This window comes from Mobula birostris, chromosome 8 (genome assembly GCF_030028105.1).
Source record: "Mobula birostris isolate sMobBir1 chromosome 8, sMobBir1.hap1, whole genome shotgun sequence".
NCBI classification, from domain to species: Eukaryota; Metazoa; Chordata; class Chondrichthyes; order Myliobatiformes; family Myliobatidae; genus Mobula; species Mobula birostris.
Window position 1 is genome coordinate 94,835,193 of NC_092377.1, and position 22,124 is coordinate 94,857,316.

The following is a 22,124-nucleotide window of genomic DNA, read 5'->3' on the forward strand; positions in this document are numbered from 1 at the left end:
GTGGGTTGGTAATTTTTCAAGATGACACAAAGATTGGTGGTGGTGTGGATAGTGTAGAAGGTTATTGGTGGTTACAACAGATATTGATTGGATGCAGATCTGGGGTGAGAATTGGCAGGTGGAGTTCAACCTGGAAAAATGTGATATAATTCACATTAGACAGTTTAATTTGAAGGCAGAATATAAAATTAATGGCAGGATTCTTAGCATTGTGAAAAAGTAGAGGGATCTAGGCAAGGTAATATTGCAGCTCTATAAAATTCTGGTTAGACCATACTTGAAATATTGTGTTCACTTCTGGTTGCCTCATTATTGGAAGGATATGGAAGCTTTAGAGAGGGGGCAGATGAGATCTATCAGGATGCTCTCTGGGTTGGAGAGCAAGTCAGAGAATAGATTGAGCGAATTAGGGCATTTCTCTTTGGAGTGAAGGAGGATGAGATGTGACTTGATAGGGGTATACAAGATGATAAGAGGCATAGAGTGGATAACCAGAGACTTTTTCCCATGGTGGAATTGGGTAATATGAAGGGATATAATGTTAAAAGTGTTTGGAGGAAGTTATGGGGGGTGGTGTCAGAGTTGAGCTTTTTACACAGAGAGTGGTAGGTGTGTGAAACGTGCTGCCAGGGTGGTGGTAGATGCAGATACACTGGAGCCATTTAAGAAACTTAAGCATCTGGATGACGGAAAGATAGAGGGCTCTGTGGAAGGGAGCGGTTAGATTGATTTTAGAGTAGATTAAAAAGTTGGCACAGCATTGTGGGCCATAGGGCCTGCACTGTGCTGTTCTATGAATTACTGATGTGGAGGATTGCCTTTCTTTCCTAATTGTCTTGTTACTGAGTAATATACTGGGTGGGAAACTTTTAATTTTTAATAGGTGAATACAGATTCAAAAGCAAGAAGGCATTAGTTTGAGGTGAGAGCAAGGAGTTTTAAAGGGAATTTAAAGTAATTGATATTTGGGACTTGCTGCCAGGGGTGATGGTGGAATTGGATAAGATCGCTATATTTAAGAGACATTTAGATTGGCATTTAAATAGACAAAGTGTAGAATAATATGATCCTAATGTGGGCAGAGGTGTAGCTGGCAGAATGGCCAGTATGGGCCCAAGGGTCTGTTTCTGTGCTGTGCAACTCTGGCTTTGTTTCAAAATTCATATATCTACTCAGCAGAGAAAGACAGACTTCCCCGTGTTGTATTGAAATGACAAGTTTGACAAAAGAATGTTGGCAAGCTTAAACTCTACACAGCATTTAAATTTTTTGTATAAGGGAATTTTTCTATCTTATGACAGTTTATTGTCCTCTTGAAGTTGCTATTAGTATGTCATAATACTGACACCAGTGTTTCAGTTTGCAAAGTTCGAAGTAAATTTATTAGACATGTTACCATATACTACATGTTACCTTGAGAGTTATTTTCTTGCAGGCATTTGCAGGTAGCATACAACTGAATCATTGAAGATCTACTCACAAAGACTGACAAACAACCAACCTGCAAAAGATAAACTATGCAAATAAAAATATAAATAAGTAAACAAATAATACTGAGAACATGAGTTGCAGAGTTCTTGAAAGTGAGTCCATAATTTGAGGAATCAGTTCAAAATTGAGTGAAGTTATCCACTCTGGTTCAGGAGCTTGGTGGTTGAAGAGTAATAACTGTTCCTGAACTTGGCATGGGACTGGCTTCTGACTTTCTTCCTGATGGCAGCTATGAGAAGAGAGCATGGCCTGGACGGTGGGGGTCCTTGATGATGGATGCTGTTTTCTTGTGGCAGTACTCCGAAATGTGCTCAGTGGTGGGGAGGGCTTTGCCTGTGATGGACTGGACTATATCCATCACTTTTTGTAGATTTTTCAGTTCTTGGGCATGGATGTTTGCATACCAAGTTGCAGCGGAATCAGTCAGGATACTTTCCATTGTGCATCTGTAGAAGTTTGTCATGGTTTTAGATGATATGCTGTATCTGCAAACTTCAAAAAAGTAGAGGCACCGTCATGCCGCCTTTGTAATGGCATTTATGTGCTGGTCCCAGGACACACCCTCTGATACGATTACACAAGTTACTAACCCTCTCCAGTTCCTATCTCCTAAAGAAGTCTGGTTCATGAACAGTACAACAAAATGCAGGGATCTGACTTTTTTTTAAGTAGTGATAAATGAATGATCAAGGGAGTTGTTTTATGAAAATATGCACACATTCTTTGTAGGTGAAGAATGTTGTAGTGAAAGACACTTTTGTGGTATGCTTCTGTTAATCTGGACCACTCCTTTGCCTCTGTCAAAGGCCTGTGAGGTCAGTGAAATCCTGTGCCAAACACATGAGTGCTTTTATTTTTCAAATTTGATTTTTTTTCTGGGATCTTGCATCATTGGCAAGAATTGAATTAATTACCTGTCCCTACTTGCCCTTGAGGTAGTAATGAGCCATTTTCTTGAACCACGGCAGTCCAGTTGAAAGAACTCTGTGCTGGAGTAAGGATTTTCAGGATTTAAACCTGGCGATAATGAGGGAGTCTGGTGATGGTGATGTTATCCTGACTTGGAAATAATGATTTGTAGGGGATCCTGTAATTGGTGCTGACGCCTTCTCGATGATAGCAATCTGAAGTTTAGGTGTTGCTGTCTGAGTAGCCAAGGCAAATACTTACAGTGCATTGGTAGGCAATGTATACCCCACAGGCTGGGCAGCATCTGTGGTGTAAACAATTAATTTACTTTGCAGGCCTCTTAATTAATTTTGCCATTTTTGCCTTCCCAGCTGGCTAATTTTTTCCTTGCGCGTCAAGTGACTTCATCAATTACAATCTTATTTTCTTCATTCTCTTCTTTATAGCAAATACCCTGTCTCCCCACTCTTCCCCTACCTCTTTGCACCTCAAGTTCATCCAAATTGCCAGTGTTTATCAACTCTGTTGAGCCTAGCCAAGTACTACTCAACCCACTTGCCTTTCTTCTACTGTCGTCAAAGCCACTTTCCTCTTCATCCCAGATGCATTCCTGTTCACCCCACCATAGCTGTGCCTTATTTCCTCTGTCTTCTCATCTATACCTAAACAAATTCCTCGAATTGGTGACAGATGCTTTTGTTGCCTCTGTTGTGATTGTGAGCTCTCTTTATTTTTTCCTTTTTAAAATATGAAACCCACTGGGTTCATATTTGTTACCGAGATATGTTGTCATTGTATTTGTATGCCACCTTGGGCTTTATTTTCTGCAGTAAGGTCAATATACATACGTATATTTGGATTTCTGTGCTGGTGAAATGGTTTTAATTCCTCTTTGTGCCACAGTAAAGTGGCCACTGAGTGCATGTTCATGGTCTTCTGCTGCTGTAGCCCATCCACTTCAATTTTTGACATGTTGTGCATTAAGAGATGCTCTTCTGCACATCACTGTTGTAATGTGTGGTCATCTGAGTTACTGTCACCTTTCTGTAGGTCTGAACCAGTCTGGCCTTTCCCCTCTGAACTCTGTCATTAACAAGCTGTTTTCGCTCACAGAATGGATGTATTTGTTTTTCACATCATTTTCTGTAAACCTAGAGACTTGTGTTTGAAAATTCCAGGAGACCAGCAATTTCTGAGATACTCGAACCACCCCATCTGGCACCAACAGTCCTTTCACAGTCAAAGGCACTTGGATTACATTTCTTTCCTATTCTGATGTTTGGTCTGAATAACTGAATCTCTTGATCATGTCTGCATGCTTTAATGTATTGAATAGCTGCCACATGATTGGCTGATTAGATATTTGCATTAATGAGCAAATGCACTTAAATAAAGTGCACCTCATTAATGCCCTAATAAAGTGGCTGCTGAATATACCTGCCCACTAAATAGTATTGAGGAAATAAATGGATAATTGCGTTATACGCTGTGATAACAAAATAGGTGAACTGAGAAAAGAGAATGATAGTTCTGCAAAATAAAATGTTCAAGTGAAACTATTTAAGAAACTATAGGAACCTGTCAAAACTAAAGATATAAAATTAACAAGGCTCTCGAGTAAATTATTTTGCGGTGCAGTAGGGGACCATGCACAATTCTGATTTGATGGAGATGGACGTGAGAGTATGGAGGAACATCGGGAAAACTTCTGAAATGCCCACTTCGCTGCTGCTGCTACTGTATGGTAACCGGAATCTCTGGAGCAGAAGGCCCCAAAATCCTCAGCTTTGCTTGTTTCAGTGGCCGGGGCGAGGTTGAAGGCGTTGGCAGAGGATGGCGCTCGGGAGGCTGTATCGGAGAGGCTGGTCGGAGGCTCGAAGTTTTCGGACGGACGACTTCTTCTCAGTATGCTGCCTCGTTATTATTTGAGATAAGGCCATTCAATGTAATACTGTCAGCAAACTTAATTAGCAGCTTGGTGCTGTGGGTGGCGACACAGTGAATGGGTACACAGAGAGTAAAGGAGGGGGCTTAGGACACAGCCCTGAGGGGCAGAGTTGAGGGAGCTCACTCTTGCCACCTGCTGGCAATCTGACAGGAAGTCCAGGATCCAGCTGCACAAGGCAGGGTGAAGGCCGAGGTCTGTGAGCTTCTTGTCAAGCCTGGAGGGAATTATGGTGCTGAATGCTGAACTGTAGTTCAAGAATAGCATTCTCACATAAGCATTCCTCTTCCCTAGATGTGAAAGGACAGTGTCATCTGTTGATGGGTTGTGTTGGTAGGTGAAATGTAGGGAGTCCAGTGTGGGTGGTAGCATGCTGCACATGTGCATCCTTGACCAGCCTCTCAAGGCATTTGCTTATTATTGAGGTGTGTGCAACAGGGCGCCAGTTGTTCAAACATGTTACCTTGGTCTTTTTAGTTACAGGGACAATAGTGGATGTTTGAAGCAGGAGGGCACGCTGTGCACCCCTCATACAAACTCTTCTCCCTCCTGCCATCTGGGCTCTCACAACCAGACTATGTAACAGTTTCTTCCCCCTGAGTCATCAGACTCCTCAACACCCAGAGCCTAGATTGACACCAACTTACTGCCCTCTACTGTGCATGTTGTCTTGTTTATTATTTATTGTAATGCCTGCACTGTTTTGTGCACTTTATGCAGTCCTGTGTAGGTCTGTAGTCTAGTGTAGTTTTGTGTTGTTTTACATAGCACCATGGTCCTGAAAAACATTGTCTGGTTTTTACTGTGTACTGTACCAGCAGTTATGGTAGAAATGACAATAAAAAGTGACTTGACTTGACTACACTAAGAGAAAGAGAGATTAAAAATGTCTGTAAACACACTTGCCAGTTGTGCTGTGCACATCCTGAGTACCCATCCTGGGAAGGCGTCCGGTCCTGCAGCCTGACGGTTGTCCACTCGCTGGAAACACCTGCATATTTTGGCCTCAGAGATGACCAAGATGACCAAGACTCACCGAAAAAGTTGACAAGTACCTTTCTCCAATAGAACTTCAGCGGCTCTCCTTGGGGGCTCAGTGTTGGCGACATTGAACCGAGTGTTAAAAAAAATAAATTAGCTCATCTGGGAGAGAGGCGGCGATGTTGGTAGTACCACTGCTTTTAGCTTTGAAGTCTGCAATGGTGTGCAGACCTTGCCATAAGCTGCATGTGTTGTTGGAGAGTTGTGTCTGGACCTTGTCCCTGTATTGTTGTTTCGCTGCCTTGATGACTTTGTGTAGATCGTAGCTGCATTTCTTGAGCTCCTGTTGGTTACCAGTGGTGTAAGCTCTGTCTCATGCGGTAGGTGCAGCGCGCATGGAACTGTTGATCCAGGGTTTCTGGTTTGGATAGACCCTGACTGATTTTGAATCTGATCCCTGTTCTTTAAAGAAATAATTATTCTGGAGCTCAGCTCCTTTTTTTTTTAATGCTACCCTCCTATATATCTTGTGATGCATGTATTTAATAAAAATAAATTGGTTTCCATCTTGAATGTGTTCACAGCATTGAAGGAAAAGAACTGTAGATCAATACCAGAATTAATTGCAAAAGCTTCAATTTGACCTGCAAGATATTCTTGTTCACTTCGCTCTCTGCTGCGTATCATCTTGTGTTGCAGGAAGTTTTCAGGCTCAAAGTAGGTGATTTTCTCACTGTTTTGTAATAACCAATTAAATTCATACATGGTAGAAATGTTTCACCTGTGAGCCAATAGTTCTCTTCAGGCCTGAGCAGCAATAAACAACTGTGTATACATTTTCCTAAAACTTCAGTGGTGTGATCTGTTTTCATTATCTTATCAGAAAAGGTTGGGCATTTATTCATGAAAGCATACAATGTTTTGGGTTCTATATTGAGAAATCTTGTTCCCTGGCCAGTGTTTGCTCCAGATGAGATGATCTAGTAGGGACTCACGCTGCTGTAAATGTAGCTTGCAATTAAGTCTTGCAAATATGAGTAAAGTAAATAACCAGAGTTACATTCACAAACATAGTCATAGTCATACTTTATTGATCCTGAGGGAAATTGGTTTTTGTTACAGTTGCACCATAAATAATTAAATAGTGATAAAACCATAAATAATTAGATAGTAATATGTAAATTATGCCAGGAAATAAGTCCAGAACCAGCCTATTGGCTCAGGCTGTCTGACCCTCCAAGGGAGGAGTTGTAAAGTTTGATGGCCACAGGCAGGAATGGCTTCCTATGACGCTCTATGTTGCATCTCAGTGGAATGAGTCTCTGGCTGAATGTACTCCTGTGCCCAACCAGTCCATTATGTAGTGGATGGGAGACATTGTCCAAGATGGCATGCAACTTGGACAGCATCCTCTTTTCAGACACCACCGTCAGAGAGTCCAGTTCCATCCCTACAACATCACTGGCCATACGAATGAGTTTGTTGATTCTGTTGGTGTCTGCTACCCTCAGCCTGCTGCCCCATCACACAACAGCAAGCATGATAACACTGGCCACCACAGACTTGTAGAACATCCTCAGCATCGTCCGACAGACATTAAAGGACCTCAGTCTCCTCAGGAGATAGAAACGGCTCTGACCCTTCTTGTAGACAGCCTCAGTGTTCCTTGACCAGTCCAGCTTATTGTCAATTCGTATCCCCAGGTATTTGTAATCCTCCACCATGTCCACACTGACCCCCTGGATGGAAACAGGGGTCACCGGTGAACTTAGCCCTCCTCAGGTCTACCACCAGCTCCTTAGTCTTTTTCACATTAAGCTGCAGATAATTCTGCTCACACCGTGTGACAAAGTTTCCTACCGTAGCCCTGTACTCAGCCTCATCTCTCTTGCTGATGCATCCAACTATGGCAGAGTCATCAGAAAACTTCTGAAGATGACAAGACTCTGTGCAGTAGTTGAAGTCCGAGGTGTAAATGGTGAAGAGAAAGGGAGACAAGACAGTCCCCTGTGGAGCCCCAACACTGGAGGAACGCAGCAGGTCAGGCATCATCTATATGAATGGCTAAAGCCCTTCACTAGGACTGGCAAGGAAGGGAGAAGAAAAGTCTTAGACTGAGATGTTGACTCATTATTCCTCTCTGTAAATGGTACGTGACCTGCTAAGCTTCTCCAGCATTTTCTGTGTTACTCTGGATTTCTGTCATTTGCAGAATCTCTTGTATTTATAAAATAAACAAACCAGATTGGATTTTTGTGTCGGCCAGAATACCAGTAGAATCATCATTGGAAATTTCTGTGCAATATTTTATATTGCCTTTTGATAAATTGTCTCAACTAGAATCTGATTTGACTTCCTTGAGGAATTCAGACAATATATATTTACCTCTAGTGAAGATTTCATTTTCCTTGCCCTTCCAAAAAATGTGGGCAAGCCATTCTATTTATTAAGAATTAAAATAAATAAGATTTATTTCTCCTCAAGCTCTTGGAAAATGCATTGATTTCAAAGTACTTGAGCAAGTTATTCCTGTTTATGTTGAGAATTCTCCTTGAGGAATTAGGGCTTAGTGATTCATAAAACATGTGATGCAACCATTAATACTTGTCTGAGTCACTGAGGTGTATTCCTCCATTTATGGATAAAAATTATTAGAGCAACAGTTAGATGCACTGCAGCCTTGATATAAAGTGGGTGTTGGGGGCATCTAGCATACGAACATAAATCTATAACACCCGCACTACATGATAACTCTGTTGTAAGTGAAATTAACAGTTACGTCATTTTGGAGCCGTTTTATTATATAGACACTAAGTACCACTTGAACAGATTTCCACTACTCCTGCCCCAGTCTCTCCAACCAGGCTCACAGCTACAATTTGTCAAAGATGTCTTCCAACTTTTTTCAATGTCTATTGTTCCCTCCTTAGTAAGTCTGTTATCAGAGGGACTTTCAAAATGAAGGTCTTTTACATTCTGCTGGGATTGCAATTGCGTTCCTGTGACCTAGCAATTAAAATTCACATTACCATGGGTTCATAGTGATACCTGTTGCACATTTGCAACTGCAAGGTCATGTGTGATATATGTATTTATTTTATATTTATATATTATATATTTTATATATAGTTGCTAATGACAGAGGGAAGATGATGCATCATTTGCAGTTGGGGAATGTGAAATGTTGTCTGAGAGTAATGTAATGAGGAAAGAAATAGTGAGAATATAAAGGCTTAGTATTCTTGCAAGTAAAGCTTCCAGGCATACTCTACCAAATTTGTGTAGATGTACTGTGTAGATTGTTGTAACTGGTTGCATCACTGTCTGGTATGCAGGGGCCGGTACCCAAGATTGGAAAAGCTGCAGAGGGTGGTAAACTCAGCCAGTTTCATCATGGGCACCAGCATTCCCAGCACTGAGGACATTTTCTAAAGGCGAAGCCTCAAAGAGGTGGCAACCATTATTAAGTTCCCCACTATCCAGGATATGCTGCCTTTCATTACTACCATCAAAGTGGAATTACAGGAGCCTGAAGAGAGATACTCAACGTTTAGAAACAACTTCTTCCCCTCAGCCATCAGATTTCTTAAACACTACCTCACTATTTTTGGTCACCTTTTGCTTACTTAAATACTTAATGTCTTTATATATTTCTTGTTGTAATTTATGATATATTTTATTATTGCACTGTACTGCTGTAAAACAAATTTCACAACTGATTCTGATTCTGAAAAACCTTTATCTGGTCGTTAGGAGAATAAGTAGTGTGGTGCCTTTGGCATATTTCAAAGTGCTTTACAGAGAGTTAGGAACTTCCAAAACTACAGTTATGATGTAGAATATGCAACAGTCAATTTGTGCACAATTTGTCTCTCAGAAATAATATATTATCGATTAAGGGATAAATATGTACCAAAACACTAGGAAGAATGCGCCTGCTCATATTCAAAGTTTCCATAGGATCCTTTGTCTAAATGAGAGAACAGGTAAAGTCCTCATCGAAAAGATACCTTTGCATTCAGAGCTTCCGGAGGCTGCAAGTGTCAGGCCAGATTTTATGCTTAGTTTCTGGAGTATAAAGTTGAACCTTTCAATTTTGAGTTTAGGGCATTTCCAAATGAGCTGCATCTGACTGAATGGAAGAAATGGTGAAGATTTGTTAGCGACTTTTTTAATCCCACAGGTAAGGTACTGGAGAAATACTTAGAAATGAGCCATTATTAAAATATTAGTGAGATTAGTTATAGGCAAGTCAAATGAATTTGTTGCTGATTACATAACTAGTGAAAGGATTCTGAAGGACGGTAGCAAAAAGGCTGATTAATCAAAAATAGTGTATGAATTCAAGTGGAGATTTGCGCCTAACAAACCTGATCTTATTTTTGGAGAGGCAACTTTCAGAGAGATTTCTGTCAAGGTCACAGTAGTTAGTAAAATCACAGGCCAGAAGATCAAAAGGTAAATGGCAAGTTGAATCCAAAGTTAGATTGGTGTCAGGAAATGGAGAATGAAGACTGTGTATTTCATGGAAGGCTGCTTGCAATAGAATTGCTTTATGGCTTTGTGTTTACATAAACACTGGCATTTAAACCTAACTGTAAGGGGCATGATGAAGTAGTTTGCAGATTGTACAATAATTGGCCATGTGGTGAGCAAGACAGAATTGCAGCAATTAGGAAAATAAGAATCTCTTTGGCAAAGTGTGACATAATGCACTTGGAAAGTCAAGGGAATGCATAATAAATTAAACTGAGAAGAACCGAGGGATAGAAGTCCACAGATACTTGAAGATAGGACAAGTGAATATAGTACTTATTATGATAGTCATTTTTGGCTATACATAAAGAGAGCAGGTAGGTTACACATACTATAAAGATTGGTATAACATGTTGATTAAAGCAAGAACATTATCTCCAGTAACGCTTACTGTAGTATGTGAATTGTGAATGAAGTATTGAGCACGAGGAATTGTGAGAATGAACTGGAAAATAAGGCAATGAGGAAAGAATATTCAGTTCCATATTGCTTTGAAATTGAAGAAGCAGAGAGGAGATTTCATTGTGGTTAAAATTGATGGTCCAAGATGAAGAAGTACAGAGTTGAATTGCCATATGGCACCTATTTGGGAAGGAATACAGAAGGCTTGATAATTTATTTTCATATAAATGATTTTGGAGTTGAAATATCTTCCCTCCATGATTTGAATCTGTTGAAGCATGTGTAGCTTTGACACATTTTCCATATGATTTTCCATATAGTCAGCAGATGTTTAAGGGCTAATTTCAAATAATGGAGCTTTTGTATATGTTTGCATTGTTTTAGAGGGTTTGAGAGGGTTTAAAAGCTTCAAGTACCAGAATTGGAGCAAAGTTTGAAAAGAAAATGTAACCTTTACCTGTAGCAACACACACAAAATGCTGGAGGAACTCAGCAGGTCAGGCAGCATCTATGGAAAAGAGTAACCAGTCAACATTTCAAGCTGAGGCCCTTCATAGGACTGGGGAAAAAAAAAAGAGAAGTTAGAGCAAGAAGGTGGGGCGAGGGGAAGAATGGGTACAAGGTGGTAGGTGATAGGTAAAACCCAGAAGGGGGGAAGAGGTGAAGCTGATAGGTGAAAGAGATAAAGGGTTGGAGAAGGGAGAATCTGATAGGAGAAGGTTAAAGACCATGGAAGAAAGGGAACGTGGAGGAGCACCAGAAGGAGGTAATGGGCAGATAAGGAGATAAGGTGAAAGATGGGAATGGTGAAGGTGATGGGCAATTATCAGAAGTTTGAGAAATCGATGTTCATGCCATCAGATTGGAGGCTACCCAAATGGAATATAAGGTGTTACTCTTTCAACCTGAGTGTGGTCTCATTGCAGCAGTAGAAGAAGCCATGGCCTGACATGTTGGAATGGGAAGCAGAATTAAAGTGGGTGATCCAGCATTTTCTGGTGGACAGAGCTTAGGTGCTTGGTGAAGTGGTCTCCCAATCTATGTCAGGTCTCATCGATATGCAGAAGGGCACACCGGGAGCACTAGATACAGTAGATGACCCCAGTAGACTCACAGGTGAAGCGTTACCTCACCTGGAAGGGCATTTTGGAGCCCTGAATGCTTGTGAGGGAAGAGGTGTAGGGATAGGTATAGCACTTGTTTGCTTGCAAGGATAAGTATCAGGATGCAGATCAGTGGGAAGGGATGAACAGACAAGGGAGTCATGTAGGGAATGATCCCTCTGGAAAGTGGGGGGAGGAAAAGATGTTCTTGGTGTGGGATCCTGTGGAGATGGCGGAAGTTACAGAGAATTATGTGCCGGACACGGAGGCTACTGGGGTAGTGGGTATGGACAAGAGGAACCCTATCTTTGGTGGGGTGGCGGGAAAATGGGGTGAGGGCAGATATGCATGAAATGGAAGAAATGTGGGTGAGGGCAGCATTGGTGGTGGTTGAAGGAAAGCCCCTTTCTTTGAAGCAGGAGGACATCTCGTTAGTTTGGAATGAGAAACCTCATCCTGAGAGCAGATGTGATGAAGATGGAGGAACTGAGAGAAGGGGATGGTATTTTTACATTTGATAATGCGGGAAGAGGTATAGTCCAGGTAGTTGTGAGAATCAGTGGGTTTATAAAAGATATCAGTAGATAAATTGTCTCCTGAGATAGAGACAGTGAGATTGAGAAAGGGGAGGGAGGTGTCAGAAATGGACCAGGTAAATTTGAAGGCAGGGTGGAAGTTGGAGGCAAAGTTGATAAAGTCTGTGAGCTCAGCATGGGTGCAGGAAACAATTCCAAAGCGGTCGTAGAAGTAGTATAGGAAAAACTGGGGAGCGATACTGGTGTAGGCTTGGAATTTAGACTGTTCCACGTAGCCAGTGAAAAGGCAGGCATAGCTGGGACTCATGCGAGTGCCCATGGCTACACCTTTGGTTTGGAGGAAGTGGGAGGAGCCGAAGGAGAAGTTATTGAGAGTGAGGACCAGTTCTACCAAATGGAGGAGAGTGGTGATGGAGGGGAGCAGGTTGGGTCTGTTATTTAGAAAGAAGCAGAGAGTTTTAAGGCTGTCCTGTTGCGGGGTGAAGGTGTATAGGGACTGGATGTGCGTGGTGAAAATGAAATCGTTGAAAAGGTCCAGAGCGTGAGAAGTCATGGATGAAGGTAGGAAGGGACTGAACCAGGAGGGATAAAACAAGAGTCAAAGTATGCAGGTATAAGTTCGGTGGGACAGGAGCAAGCAGAAACAAAGGGTCTACCTGAAGAGGCAGGTTTGTGGATCTTGGGTGGGAGGTAGAAATGGGAGGTGCGGGTTAAGGGAACTATAAGGTTGCTGGTTGTGGATGAGTGATCCCCAGAGTTAATAAGGTCAGTGATGATGTGGGTGATGATGGCCTGATGCACCTTAGTGGGGTCTTGTTTGAGGGTAAGTACAAGGAGTTGTCAACTGGCCTCAGCAAGGTAGAGGTCAGTCTGCCAGACTACAGCACCTCCCTTATCTGAAGGTTTGATGGTGAGGTTAGGATTGGCGCACAGAGTGGAGAGCAGTGCATTCAGAAGGAGTTGGAAGGTTAGAATTGGAGAGAGGAGTGGTAAAGTCGAGAAGTTTGATATCTTGTTGGCAGTTAGCAATGCAAAGGTCCAGAGAGGGGTGTCCAGGAAGAGGAGGACGGTTGAAGACAGGAGAAAGGGTCATTGGTGCAGGGTGGAGAGTCCTTGCCAAAAGGGTAGGCACAGAGATGGAGGCAGTGGAAGAAAAGCTCAGCGTCATGGCAGGAGCAAACCTCACTGAGGTGTGGGTGCAGAGTTATGAAGGTGAGGCCCTTACTGAGGACAGCATGTTCTGCCTCGGAGAGGGGAAAGTCAGGGAGAATAGTGAAGACCCAGCATGGATGGGGGTGGGGGAAGGGGGGTTGATAGTGTCTGAGGAGAGGGGAGAGTTGGGGCTTTCAGGGAAGGTGGGGTGCAAGGAAGATGGCGTCTCCGAGGACCCAAGAGCTGACAGTGGGGCCTGAGAGACGGGTTTGCAGAGAGATGGTGGGGGAAGGGAAGACTGGAGTTCCAGCGGCAGTCCCGGTGTAGAACTGCTGTTGATCAAGGTCCATGCTGGAGTCAGAGTTGCAGGTTGTGCAATAGGCCCTTTGAAAGAACCTGCATTGATGGTGGTGGAATCCAGGTTCTGAATCTACTCATTGAAGTCCGCCACAGGGATCTCGTCTGGGGTCATCTGTGCCTGCTAGTAATGGAGATGGCAGATTCTGCAGTCTGTAGACAGACGATCTTCCAGTCCTTGCTGGACGTGACAGAGGATCAAGTATTGGACACGTCCTTTGCAGGTGGTCTGTCTACACTAATCCCATTTACCTGCAGTTAGGCCCATCTTTGGGTTTCCTATCCAAGTACCTGTCAAAATGGCTCTTAAACTACATTTGCTTCCATCATTTCCTCTGGCAGTTAGTTCTTTATAGCCTGTGGTGTGGTGGGGGGGCTTGTCCTTCTGATCTCCTTGAAGTTTGTCACCTCTGACCTTAAACCTAGACCCACTAGTCCCCTGAAGTAGACAAAAGACTGTGACTATCTACGTCCCTCACAATTTTATAAGCCTGTATTTGGTTATCCCTCATCTTCCTGCGCTCCAGTGAGGAAAAAGCTCAGCCTATCCATTCTCACTTGATAACTAAAATCCTCCAGTTCAGGCAACATCCTGGTGAATCTCTTTTCCACTAGTCCTCACTATCCTTTCTGTAGTGTGGTGACCAGAACTGTACACAATATTCCAAGTGTGGCTTGCCCAATGTTTCATACAGCTATAACGTGACATCTGTACTCTTAATATTCAGTGAATCAGTGATGTTGAAATTTCTCATTTCTTTTTGCTGAGCACTTCATGAAGTAAGTTTGGCGATTTGAATTTTTAGTCAGGAGTGATGTTATTGCTATGAACTGGTAGAATATTTTTCTTTTTTGCTTACATCGGCTGAAATAAGTCTTTAGATATAATACTGGAAAGTATCAGATTTCAAAGAGCTTGAAAATTAAGTAATACCAAACTATAAAATGTCAGAACAGATGTGGCTAATTGTAAAGATGAGATTCTACAGATGCTGGACATCCAGACCCACACACAATATACTAGAGAAACTCAGCAGGAGAGGCAGCACCCTGATTGTTGCAGGATCATGGTCCGAAACATAAACTGTTTATTCTTCACCATAGATGCTTCCTGTTGTGTGCCTCCAGCATTTTGTGTGTGGCTCTGAACAGATATGGCTTATGTTTTAAAATCTAACTTTACTGACAGATTGTTATTGTGTATTTACCAACAGTTGGAAAACAGCTGCATGATAGATACATTGCAGGTATTTCAAATCATCTGTGGTATTTTGTCCTCAGTTAAATTTGTATTTGTGACTAAGTTGGCATCTGTCTTTTGGATAGTTTACTCCCTTCTCTTAGCCCTGTATTTTATGCAAGATGGGAGATCAGCCTCTCTCTTAGTAGAAAGATATATTAACCATTTCTTAAGATGCTTTAGTTGAGATTTGAAAATTGAGTTTTCTTTAACCTTCTCTTCATCTGGAATTATTTGTGTTCAGTAGGGATGCTGTCTTCCTGATGTAGAAGGAAGCCATTCTGTCCTTTGAGTCACTGCCAGATATTTAGTCATCCTGTTTCCCTATTTGTTGTCCCTGTCACCTAATTTTTTCATATCCACCCAGGAGTACACCACTGATTCTTATGTCACTCAAGGTGACAATGAACCTAACAGTGGCGTGTTGGGAAGGAAAATCATGCTTCTGTATTTGGCCTCGGTAGTTTTCCAATGTTTATGAATGTTCTGATTTTGAGTTTGATTGTATCCAGGAGTTAATGATGTTACTCATTTGTGTTGTTTGGGGACATGTCTGAGATGGAGTACGAGAGATCCTGGTATCTAATTATGATCTTAAAGTTAAAGGAGATGCAAAGTGGAGAAAGAATGCAGAAAACTTTGTTGTTTTCTATGATATTGCAACTGATTCTTTTAATTTCTTACATCTGTTTACTCTGTTAAGTAATCTATCTTAATAGTTGATTTCCTTTTGTGTTCTTCTCCACTTTCTCCCACTAATCCAAGGAAAATTTGCTGACTTAGATGAATTCATTATTATGAGCAGAATTTTGATCCAGGCTTAAATAATTATTTGCTGGTTAATTATCCAGAATATATTTTTAAATACACATAGTGTGAAAGAAATGTCTGTTGCCTATCTGCAAAATAGTTGATATTTGGGTCCAACTTTATTGATAACAAGCTTGTTTATGAATCTGAATGTAGGCGAATGAAGCAGTTTGGGAACAGAGCTATCATGGCCTTGTTCTCTAGCAAAGTTACACTAAGATGTTAGATCTCCAATAAGTTTTATTGTTTTTATTTGAATGCAGTTTGATTATTTTTGGTTTTTCAGTTGAGATGATATCACTACTTATGAAATCAGTTTATGTGATCAGTTTATGTCATTCCACTCTTCATTAAGTTTAATATAGTTGATACCATGTTCAAGGCACAGGGCACTTTCAATTGATTTATTTGATTATGATTGCACTGCTCCTGAAAAACGCTGTCTCATTCTGCCCTGCAGAACTGATGTACGGTTAGAATGACAATAAAGTTTTTGAATCTTGAGGCAGTATTTAATTTGAAGAGCTGCTAAATGCAGAATGTTTTTGATTTTTTTTGTATTTATCTACTTTTTTCTGATTCCTCCTCTTTGCTTCAATAACAATTATTGTTTACCCTTTGCACATGTGGCTGTCGTAGCATGAAGTGTAATTTTGTAGAGATATAACTTTTTGACACTTCACAAAAATATCACGTTCCTGGAATATGTTTTGTAAGAGAAAATATGTAAAATGAGAAGGCACTCTCATTTGTTTCAGTGTAAAAACTCAGTTGCATTTCCACTGTTAAAGAATTTTCACTTAGGTCCAGTTGATACTTCCCAATCTTTTTATGCTGTGGGCCCTTACCATTAACCGAGATGTTGCTGGACTCCAGCTTGGGAACTCCTGCTTTACAGCAGTATTTGAGTAAGCTTGTGTAAACATAGCTACACTGGTGACATTCCAGGATCATTCTTGCTTATTTGTTCCACTGAACATGCTTAGAAATCTATATTTATTTTGCAGACTTGTTTTTATTTTTAAAAATATTATGCAATTTAAATAGTATAAAAGTAAAATATTGCAGATACTAAAAATCTAGAATAAGAGCAAAGAATGTTCACTAGTTCTGATACCTGTCTGCTTTTGTTTTTCTCCGCCCTGCTAACCCTCTAAACCCATACATACTGTTCGGGTCCAATTTGATCTGTTTTGACATTTGACAGCAGTAAAAACATCCTAAGTGCCATTTTTTAAGCCAAAAATTTTTCATTTTTGCATATTTTGGGTCACTTTTAGGAAAAGTCATCAAATTTCGGCTTAAAAATGGCATTTAGGGTGTTTTTACTGCTGTCAAATGTCAAAGTGGGTCATATTTGACCTGAACAGTATGTAAGGGTTAAATTATGCTCAAACTCAAAGAAAACCACAGGAATAAGCCCTCCAGCCCATAATATTCTTGTACCTGATGTCCTGATGAGGGTCTCGGTCCAAAATGTCATTTGTTTATTCCTTTCTTTAGATGCTGCCTGACCACCTGAGTTCTTTCAACATTTTGTGTGTTACTGTGGATATGCAGTATCTGCAGAATTTTTGTTTATTCTTTTGCCGATGCAGTTTGCCTTGCTGCGTTTTTCCCCATTTGTGTTACTTAGCTACTTAATTGTGTGTGTGTGTGTTTGTGTGAGAGAGAGAGAGACCTGTAAACCAGTGTGATTGCTGTGCATATCATTTTTAATCTTTTGGATAAGGCATGTTCATTGTAATTGATATTCACTGAGTAGAGGTTACTTATTAAACTGCACAATATCTACTGCGGAGTATGTAGAGATTCTGTTTTGAATGTAACATGCACTTATCTGATTATGGAAACTGCTTTTTAGTTGAAGAGCAGACTGATCTTCAAACTGAAACAGAGTATATCTATCAATTTTTAAGTAACTCCTGTTATTTAAGTGATTAATTGGTATTTTAGTTTTTGTTCTACATATATTGGGTAGAAAATATGCCTTTGCTGTAGTATAAATTGGTAATTTAATTTGTATGTCAATTTTTGTCAAAAAAAGCTATAGAAAGTTGAAGACAGGGATACGAGGCTTAGTACTTGGGAATGAGCCTGGTCAAGTAAAGTTTCAGTGGGAACATTTGGGAACAGTTCTAATTTTGTTTTTATTTTTGTATTTATACAATTTATCATTTTTTGCATATTGGTTGTTTGTCAGCTTTTGTAGCTTTCCGTTGTGTTCCTTTGTATTTGCTGTGAGTGCCCACAAGAAAATGAATCCCACATGTGACATATGTTCCTTGATAATACATTTACTTTGAACTTTCAAATCGATCTAGTCAACATTATATGTCCATATTATGGCAGGGATGAAATAACTTGTGTAACAAAGAATGCAAATTAATTATTGAAAACTACAAATGTTGAAAATTTAAAATAAAAACAGTGCTGGATATACTTAATTGACCAGACAGCATTCTGTGAAGCGAGAAAAAAAAAACAACAGTTAGTGTTTTGGGTCACTGACCCTTGACCAGAATGCTGCTTGGCTTGCTGAGTATTTTCAGCACTTTCTGGTTTAATGTAAGTGAGTTATTCCAGCAAGGTTGGCTATTTATAAATCATCCTTGTTTACAATGTACCGTAGAATTAACAGCGCAGAAATTGGCTCCGTAGGCCAGCTGGTCTTTGAATTATGCTCCACATAGTCCTCCTCCAGCTAGGGTATGGGTTTCTTTGATATTAGTCTCAATGACTATGTAGTTTTGCATTGAAAATTGAAAGCAATCAAGTGAAACAAAATTTCTAAATTTATCAAGTACAGATAATTAACTTAGAAATCAAATTACAGGCAGTCTGGATTGTACCAGTTAATTGAAATGAGAAATTCACGCTTCAGTCTTTGGACCTTGGGTAGTTTGGCTGCAATGAAAATTGCCCTGCAGTTAAGTTAGTAAGGGTGCTTTTACAGTTATTTGTAGTCGCTTTGTGTTTCTTTGGTCAGAATTTATGTTGGTTATAAGTCCTTATTTGCAATGTGCTAAAGATATCAACAAAAAGATGAATTACAATAGCTAGTCTGTCATTTTCTGTTTAATTAAAATTGTGGATTCTAGTGGCGCTTGACATTTAGGATTTCCTGGTCTGGGCAATAATGTACATGCAGAGTACTCCTGAAAATTTGGTTTTGTTAGTATTAAATTGAGACTGTCTGGTTCCTGGGTGGTACAGATGTAACTTTAGCATTGTAACCTTCAATCCAAAATCTCTGGCCTAAATTAACTAATATTTCATGTCTCCATTATCTTTGAGGTTTTTTTTTAAGAATTCCCAACTTGTATGTTGACTGTAGTGCCAATGAAGCTAGTCCAGTTTGCCAGTGTGTGGTTCATTATCCCTTATCTTATCTATCTACTTATATAAATGCCTTTTAAATGTTATTATTTTATTCACCTGATCCACTTTCTCTGTCAGCTCATTCTATATATGTACTGACCCCATATGAAGAAATTGCTCCTTGGGTCCCTTTTAAATCGTTGGCCTGTCACCATAAATCTATGCCCTCTGGTCTTTAGTTCCTCTTCTGTGGGAAAAAGACTGTTCACCCTATCTGTACTCTTTTTATACACTCTACAGTATTGTGCAAAGGTCTTAGACGCATATATGTAGCTAGTCTGCCTAAGACTTTTGCAAAGTACTGTTAATGTGGAGTGGAGAGCAAGTTTGTAAATCTGGCGGGAGAGAACGATGTTGGGAATGGCGAGGGTGGAGTCCCTCAAGAGGGGTGTGGGACAGGTGGCAGAGAAAGAGTGCCCAGGGCGAGGGAGGTGGTGTGGCTGCAGATACACCCAGCTCTGAGACACCAGGCAGGTATGTGTCTCTGGTGCCTCCCCTTTCCTCCCCTCCCCTCCCCTCCCCTCCCCTCCCCTCCCCTCCCCTCCCCTCCCCTCCCCTCTCCTATCCCCTTTTCCCTTCTCCCTGCCCTTTCTACTCTCAGTCCACAAAAGAGACCCATATCACAATCAGGTTTATCATCACTCACATACATCATTAAATTTGTTTTTTGTGGCAGCAGTACAGTGCAAAAGTATTGGGCACTGTAGCTATATTTATGTGCCTAAAGACTTTTGCACAGTATTGTATATGAGGCTACCCCTCCGTCTCCCAAGTTCCTGCAGTACAATTAATCTCAGAGCATTGGAATTGTTAGGATGAGCTAGAAAGGCATTTTTTTTTTAAAAAGGAATCTTTCTTTATTAGGAGTTAAAAAGAACAAAAGCAGCTGTGTTAAACAGTAATGCTTACATGATTCCTATTGAAACCATTTATGTTAAGTTTTAGTAAAGGCATCATAAGTTTGAAAGTGTTTTTTAAGAAGAGTTTATGAAAATAGTATTTTTGAAGGAATTTTATTTTTAATAGTGGAGTGGCTGGGGCTATCCTGTTAAGGTAAAGAAGGTTAAGAGATTTGATTTGAATTATTCAAAATCATGCAAGTTTCTGTTTATTCCAGTAAAACCTTTTGTCATTCACTGTAGGAAGACAAATTAATGTAGGTTCAATATTAACTTTCATAAAGGAAATGGATAAATAGGAAGGGAAGGCTTGTATGATTATTGGCAAAGAAGCTGGGAGTAGTCCTACCAGGAAAGCTGTTCTTATTTAAATAAAAGCACGAACACTGTATTTTGCCTCAGAGTTCAAGGGGTGAAAAATTAATGGGAAGCAACTGGTTATGTATCTGTTGGGGAGGGAGAGCAACAGCAGTGTCTGGAGTATGTGTGCATTGTTACATAAGGAAATCCAGAAGTTTCTGCCAGTGATTTCATGCTTTTCCATAGGGTCATTGCAGTTTTCTCTAGAATCAGTTGAAGAGATTGGCGTACATACAATCTAGTCTTAATGTATTTTTAAAATTAAACTTTGTGCTTCAACTGAGTTTTAAAACTTGTAATTGGTCATAATTAATAATAATACTTCTGACCCAAAGATTACTAATTTTGTATGCGTCAGTGTTATCTCAGATAAGCATTTTAATTTTTTTTAAATGTCAAGAATTGAAAAGTATCGCCACATAATCTTGTATTATTCAGGCTGTGCATACTGTCTTAAAATGATATTAGAAAACTACTTCTATTCCTGTGTGACAATCCTTCAGTTTGATAGGCTTCGATGTGGACTATAACATCACAGTGACTGTATGGCACAGAACCCTGACACCTAATGCTTGACTGCAGCTGTGCTTGGCAGATGAAATCTTTGCCTTTGGCCTTTCTGCACAACTCAAGTGCTGCTGGCTGTAAAGTCCATAGCATTGTTTTGTTTTAAGATAAAATCAGTATAACTAGGCATTAAAATAATTACTGTATTAATAATGCTGTTAAAATAGTCATAAAAGATGAGCTACTCTAACTGCCAATTTAAATGTATCACTAACACTTAATAATAATATCAACAGCTTATTAATAGAGTACCTTTCATACAAATGATGTAGTTCAAAGTGCCTTGCAATGGGGGTAAAATTCAAACATGAAAAGACCTGATGAAGATTGAATTAGAATGATAGTGAGCATAGTTTTGTTTACTTTGATTTATAGCTACCATTGTATTGAATACGTTTTGTTAGTTTAATTTCAGCTTTCCTTTGTAAAATTGTTTTGGAAATGATAAATGTATGAATTAAATTGGATTCACATTATTGGGCTTCAGTGGTGAACTCATTTATGGGGTTATTGCACCCAAAATCATTTATCGATCTCCATTTGGCAATAAGTTGTCCCTTCAGCAAAATGGTTACTACAGACAGAGTGTTAAAGATCTGAGATTTGTTCTCGTGGGAGGGTAAGTGCATACTTGAAATAAAAGAAACGTTGTACCTTGGAGCTTAAGACTTGTAGGTGTAAGTGTTCAATGAAAACAATTGTAAAATTAAACTGGGTTGGGATGGCCTGTCCCTCTTTGTGAGAAGTACTGACCTTTATAAAGATGAGGCAGCTGGGAATTTCCTTGTTAGCATATCTAATGTTAAAGTTTGCTTGTATACACATTGGAGTTGATGTTTGGTTTGCTAACTCAAATGGAGGAATGTACTTGTAACCTTTGCTCTTATTATAATTGTCCAACTTGGGTATTGAATTAAATAAATATTAGGTTTGCACATTTATTTTGGTTTGTTGAATGTAGTAAGGAGACTGATTCCCTACTGTAACAACTTGTTGCTACTGATTGTTTGACATGTTTTGACTTGAAGAATGATTAAGGATATAGGATTTTATTTGCAATATTTAAATGCACCAGGAATTTGAGTTGAATTGGCAGGAGTTACACCAAAAACAAGGTTGAGCAATAATACAGAATAAAGTATTACATAAAAATAAAGTTAGAAGTACAGATTTAGAATAAGATGTGCCTGAATACCAACGTGTATTTACAGTGTTATCAGCATATCCTTCTGCAATTGGACCTTGGACTTTCTGACTAACAGACCCCAGTCAGTTAAGTTAGACAACCTCTCCTCCTCCACTCTCACCCTGAACACCGGCGTGCCTCAAGGCTGTGTGCTGAGCCTTCTTCTGTACTCCCTTTTCACCTATGACTGCGTTCCTGTACATGGTTCTAACTCCATAAACAAGTTCGCAGACGACACCACGGTGGTTGGTCTGATCAGAGGGGATGAC

The 22,124-nt window shown here is 40.1% G+C and overlaps 1 protein-coding gene across 5 annotated transcripts in view; it reads left to right on the forward strand.

Annotated features, from left to right (window-relative positions):
• map4k3a (mitogen-activated protein kinase kinase kinase kinase 3a) overlaps positions 1-22,124 on the forward strand; it is a 265,585-nt gene that overhangs the window by 30,863 nt on the left and 212,598 nt on the right. The window lies entirely within an intron of this gene.